A 6,693-nucleotide genomic window follows, 5' to 3' on the forward strand; every position below is an offset into this window, starting at 1 on the left:
AGGTGCATTTTTCAGAAGGAAAATTTAATCTACATCTATTGAGAGGAAATTAAATTTGAGACTGGCATTTTGGTTCATTTTTGTCAAAAGATGCTGAGACCTACTATAACATTTATTTGCTAGTATGTAAGAGGCAGAGAGAGAAAAGGGATGCCGGAGAGAAGTGAAGGGATAAGGCACAAGGGTCGTCTGCACATTGCTGTAAATTCTTCACATGTGGACTTCCTTTGAACGTTCCAGAGTTTGGTTTGTCAACTCGCTTGTGGAGAGATTGGACTCTAGGAGCCACCTGGCTATGCTCATACATACGGTGACCATATTACTGATCATCCAATCCCACATGTATTTTTTATACCAGGACATAGTAGTAAATAGTAATAATAAATATTAGAAAGTAATAATAAAATTATTAATTTAATAATTGAACTTGGGCAGCAGATATAATCTAAGACTGTCCCAAGCAAATAAGGACATATGGACACCCCACTTATAAGAAAAACAAAGACTTGGAGTGACCATTTATAGATCAGCAATAATGGTACACCTTTTCAATAACTACCAAGTCCTGATTGCCTGTGTCCATTATTCCCAGGATTCTCGGAGAATATTACCATCAGAAAGCTTCACCCAGAGAGAGGCTTTAAATACTCATGTTTGTTTTCATTCAGTTTGCCTTATAGCTAAATAATTCCTCCTATTCTCTCCTGGTGTTTATTTTTTCAGGAACTGAGTGCTATGTAAACCACCACACTCACATTTGCATTAAATGGTACAATTTCCAGAATTAAATGTATCTCAGTTACTTACTTAACAAGGTAAAGACAAGGAGTGGGAAGGCCTTAAGTGAAAGGGAGAGTTGAGATATGATTTTTCACCTTGGCCTAGTGAAAGGGCGGGCCTACGCCGACTCCATCTTGTTCTGTGCCCTTCACCTTGACCACACCTCCTCCCTTGAGTAACCCCACCGCTCACCTGCCTAACAGGACTCGGACCCTTCCCCAGCCAATCGGCTGAGGCCACAGCCATTACCTCACCAACTGCCCCTAGGCCCCAATAAAACCTTTGTCCTTTTGAAACTTGCTCTCTCTCCCCGGTATCTCAGGTATCTCACCGCTGCCTCGGTGCAGGTAGGGGATTGAGCTTGAGCTAGCTCGAATAAAGGCTCTTTTGCTTTTACATCGGACTCGGCTCCCTGGCGCTATTTGGGGATCACGAATTCTGGGCATAACACTAGAAAGAATCATGTTGGTCAAAACTTAGCTTCTACTTGATAGGAAATAATTTAATGCCCGCCTGCCATGTGAGAAATGATACCTGCCTGGGTGACCAACCATCCTCGTTGGCCAGAAATTGAAGCATTTCCCAGGACTTGGGTCTTTTAGTGCTCAAACCAGAAGAGTCCCAGGCAACCTTGGACAAGTTGGCCACCCACTTTTAAGTCTAGAGCATTTAATTATTTTAAGAATAAAACTCTTGTTTGGGAATTAGCTATTTTATGCTAGTTGTGTTTTCTGTAGTCCTCTCTCTCCCCCAGGTATTTTATAAATAGCTTTTTGAAAATTTTTATATATTCTCATTCAATCTACATTTATTACCCATCTATAATTGTCCATGCTAGGCTTGGGGGTACAATGATGGACAGAATAAACACTCTTTGTCCTCTTAGAATAATTGATTGGGACCTGGTTTCTTCTATCTTGTATTATGGCAATACTTCAGGCAAATTTGTAGACAAAAATCTTCGCACTCCCTGGGGTGGATGATACTGGTCAGACAGCAGAAGTCAGAATGAGGGACCCCAGGGGGATTGTGGAAGCCAGGAGAAGAGGGGAGCTTGGGCCGCCATGACTCTCAGCTCCCCACTGAGCTAAAACCTTCAATGGGTTATGTTATTCTCAACATGAGAGGCCTTGTTCTCACACTGTTCTTTCACAGGCTCTCTCTCATCATCCTCTGCTTGGGGGGTTCCCAATGGGAGGGATGAGGGTTTCCCATCTCTGATCCTTGTCATCCCCCAATGTAAAATCCTGGGAGTCATCTACAATTTCTCCAATTTCTCCTCCTCTCTCATGCACACAATTGACCACCAATTTCTATTGATTCTATAATTATAAAATCTTATCAACTTTTATGTATGTATGTGTGTGTATGTATTTTGAGAGAGAGAGAGAGAGTGCAAGCAGGGGATGGGCAGAGGGAGAGGAAGAAAGAGAATCTTAAGCAGGCGCTACGCCCAGTGCAGAACCCCACATAGGGCTGGATCTCACCAACGTGAGATCATGACCTGAGCCGAAATCAAGAGTCATAGGCTTAACTGACTGAGCCACCCAGGCGCCCCAAGTCTTATCCATTTTTAGCAGACAGTTTGTAGTGTCTAATGAGCCCACACCCTACTCTGTGAAGTGCCTGCTTTCATCCACAAGCATGAACCACAAGCTGCCATGTCTGTAAGGTGACACCGGTGTCCTGGCCTAGCTGATTAGACCAAGTGTGAGCATCTGATTCAATCAGGGACAATCACGGTATCTTTCCTATCTGGAATACAGATTAGATTTGGGCCCAAGGTGACACTCTCAGTCTGTGCTTTTTGCTTGAATGGAGTGATGTGAACTTGGGAGGTGAGGTTGGCACTGTGGTGTGGTCATGTGGTGCCACATGCATGCTAATCAGTGGAACTATCCATAGAGAGGGAATCACAGGAATGAAGAGAGGCAGCAATAAGGGAACAAGGGCAGGGAGAGAGATTGCTTGTGTTTCAAATAGCGTTCCTGTTAACAGTACCTCTTGAGACCTAGATTCAATTCCTGCCTTTGGTTTTCATAGGATCTTTCAATAACCTTCTAATAAATTCCCATTTCTCTCCTCCCCCAACTTTAAATTATCCTGAATTTCTGTTTTTCCCATCATAATATCTTTAACTAAGACATTACGTCTGATTCTTCATCCTAATACAGGTTCTTATTTCGTCTCCTAAGATCATGTGACTATTGTATGTAAATGAAAGTCAGCACAGCACTGTGCATGCTAACATTTCAACCCACGTTAACTACTTTTATTACTATTCAACAAGCATTTGTGCAGTCTTTGAATGCTGTGCTAAAGATGCAGGAGGGTAGCTTTGCTTTCTAAATCGCTTAGTGGATTTGAGATGTGAAAAACCATGCTAGAAAATAGTACCACAGGAAGTAGAGTGGGAAAATTGAAAAGTGGCAGCTTTGGCTGGGTAGTTGGAGGTGAGACAAGTATTGCTTACTTGGGTGCTACTCTGTCCTGGAAGATCACACTGACCCCCATCCTCCACTGCTGACCGCAGTGACTCTATCATTGGCAGTCTTCTCCCTTTTAATCAGGGCTAGACATTTCTGAGGGGAGGAAACACAGAGACTCTCCTTTGAAATCCATACCGCCTTGGCATTTTAGTGCCTTAAGTGTAAGCAGAAACTCAATCGATGCCTATTAAGTACATTGTTGAAAGAGTTAAATTTTTCTCAGATTAGCAACCCAACAGTTTTCGAGTTGGTTTCATCATAATTGATTAGACTCACTTGAGTTCTTCATCGGGTTAGGTTATTATGCATGTTTACTTTCAAAGGCTTCCACTGCTGGGAAACCATAATGCGAGTAATAAGAAGAAATATTAATATGCTTCCAAGTAAACAAACACTAAGGCTCTCTTGACAAAGCCTCTTCCATTATTAAAATTTGAGACAAAGTGCCTGAAAATGAGAATGGATTTATCCAGATGTCAACAGAGGAAGGAAGAATTATCAAGCCCTTAAATGATTCCCAACAAGCCGGAACATGTGTCTCAAGGCAGTAAGTGAAATACATTTAGCTACAAGGCCCAGTGAACACCACAAATCTGGGGAAATGCTGCAAGATGCTCTTAATTAGGGGCACTACTGGGTAGACAAATGATGCTGATGTCTCCCTAATATTCATGCTTCTGGGACAGTGTGTTATGTGCTTCAACTTGGCCAGGTTTATTCAGTAGAAAATTGCTAATTGCTTAGTCTTTATGCATAAATCTACCATCCCTTAACCAGCTATAATACTTGAATTTTATTTATTTATATGCAATTTAGCTTTCTACAAAAGCAGGGGCTTTAAGCAGGTTTATCTCCTTGAAAGAGAAATGTTAAAACATTGAGTTGAATTACAAATCAAGAGTGTTGCACAAATTATTGATTATTTGAAGCTCTCATTTCAAAGGATGATTATGATCATGACTACAGGTATCTGGGCAATTGAGCTTGCATTCCCAGGCTCTGCTCCCCTCCTCCCGGTCTAACCACAGCCCACTGTCGCTTGAATTTTCCTCCCATCACTCCACAGAAACTCTTCTTTCCATTGATCTCTTAAAGACAAATCCGAATGGTACTTTTCAGTCTCTAATGCTTTCCCTTGTTCTGGGACACTTCCCTCTTTTTGTTCTCCCCCCCACCCCCTCACCGTGTTCATTAACTAATCAAAGATCCATCCCCAATCAACATAGTGAGTATCAGAGACATGTCTCTTCAGCTCCCTCCTTCCACAGGTTCTCCTTTCTCAGCTTCCCTTTCATCCTGCCCAGGACTATCTCATCTTAGTCCTTCCTTTCTCCCAATGTTGGATCAAAACTCCAGTTCTCTGCACTCACCTAATTGCTATTTACTCACAGGAAAAAGTTCTGATTAAATTTTGTCATGCATTCATTTTTAAGTATGCCCTCTTAAATATGCTGTGGGTTAAAAGAGAAATAAGACCTCAAGAGGTTCCCACTCTAGTGAGTGCTGGGCCACATAGATATGTCTTAGCTCTTACAGTTAGAGATGAGAAATGTTGGGATAGAGCTATGTACAGGACAGGTCATGGAGGTATGACCCTCTCATCTGTAATTATATTTTTGTTTATTTATTTTTAAATGGTTTAATTTTTTATTTTTTAAAAATGTTTATTTATTTACGAGAGAAAGAGAGACAGACAGACAGACAGAGTGTGAGCAGGGGAGAGGCAGAGAGAGAGGGAGACACAGAATCTGAAGCAGGCTCCAGGCTCTGAGCCATCAGCACAGAGCCCGAAGCAGGGCTCGAACTCACGAACCGTGAGATGACCTGAGCCGAAGTCAGACGCTTAAGCCACTGAGTCACCCAGGCGCTTCTGTAATTATATTTTTAAAATAATGTTTGGGGGCACGTGGGTGGCTCAGTCGGTTAAGCGTCCGACTTTGGCTCAGGTCCGGATCTCACAGTTCAGGAGTTCAAGCCCTGCATTGGGCTCTGTGATGATGGCTCAGAGCCTGGAGCCTGCTTCACTTCTGTATCTCCATCTGCCCCTCCCCCACTTGCACTCTGTCTCTCTGTCTCTCAAAAATAAACATTAAAAAAAAATTTTTTTTAAATAACAGTTTGTAACTCAAAGGAAGGAATCTTAAATGTCCCTGAAATGCTACCTGTACATTCACTACCAACACTATCTTATAAGAGCAAATGATAGTTAACCATTTCTGAGGGCTTATTGTACACCAGGCACTGGGTTAATGCTTTACATGTAATAACTCTCATTAACCTCACAGCAGCCTTTGAGGGACATATATAATAACTCACATTATATAAAGACGTTGAGGCTTGGAGAAGTAGCTAGTGATATCTCTGCTTTGGAATCCCAATACATTAAGTACGTCCTTCACCTTCACATTCAATCATTTGCCAAGTTCTGCTGACTCCTTGTCTAAAGATCACTCAGTTCTATCCACATCTTTCCATTCCCCTACCAGCACCCTGATCAAGGCCACCACCATTTCTCTCCTGGTTTATTGCTTTACTCTTTTAATTGGTCTCTTGACTGCAGTCAATCCAGAGTGAGGCTGTATATACAGGAGCACAATCATATTACTATCTTATTTAAAACCTTTTCATGTTTTAAGATAAAGTCCAACACATTACAGGGCCTGCAAAGCTTTTCACCCTGTGGCCTGCCCTATGTCCCTACCCATCTCCCTTGCTCTCTCATCCCAGGCATGACCTGGCCAGTGCATTACTAGTGAGTGCCAATAGCTCTCTTTGACCTCTGGATGTTCACACATGATGTGACCTCCTCTGCTTGGAACATTCAGCCCTGTCCTTTTCCCTCTGGCTAGCTCCTAGTCATCCTTTGGGTCTCTGCTAAGCAACATTTTACAGGAAGGTATTCTCTAGGCTGTGTCTTTCTTAGATGTGGTCTTAGATGCCTTTACTATTTGTATCATGGTAATCTTTCTATATAATTAATATTTGCCTAACTGCCTATCTTCCTAACTAAATGTAAGCAGTCATAGGGCAGGGATTAAGTCTACTACATTCAGAGTGAACTCGAATCCTTTGCAGAGTAGGAACTTAAACACCCAGGGAGTGAACTAACAAATCAGACACATCAGTCTGACTCCTGGGTTCATGTTTCTAAGCATGATGCTTTACTGTCTCCTGGCTGAGCTCCAGCTGTGGAGGGATCATGTCCTTGGTTAGAAAGGAATATAATCAAAATGCAACATGTCCTTACAGATAACATATCTTTGGTTAAGAAAGCATCATCACCTCATTCTTTATGTTGAATGTGAAATAAAAGTAGAGTTGACTCTTGAACAATATGTGTTTGAACTGTGTGGGTCCAATTATCCTTGTATGTTTTTCGATAAATACAATACAGTACTGTAAATGTATTTTCTCTTCCTTATGG

This window comes from Panthera leo, chromosome C2, assembly GCF_018350215.1.
Source record: "Panthera leo isolate Ple1 chromosome C2, P.leo_Ple1_pat1.1, whole genome shotgun sequence".
Classification (NCBI taxonomy): domain Eukaryota; kingdom Metazoa; phylum Chordata; class Mammalia; order Carnivora; family Felidae; genus Panthera; species Panthera leo.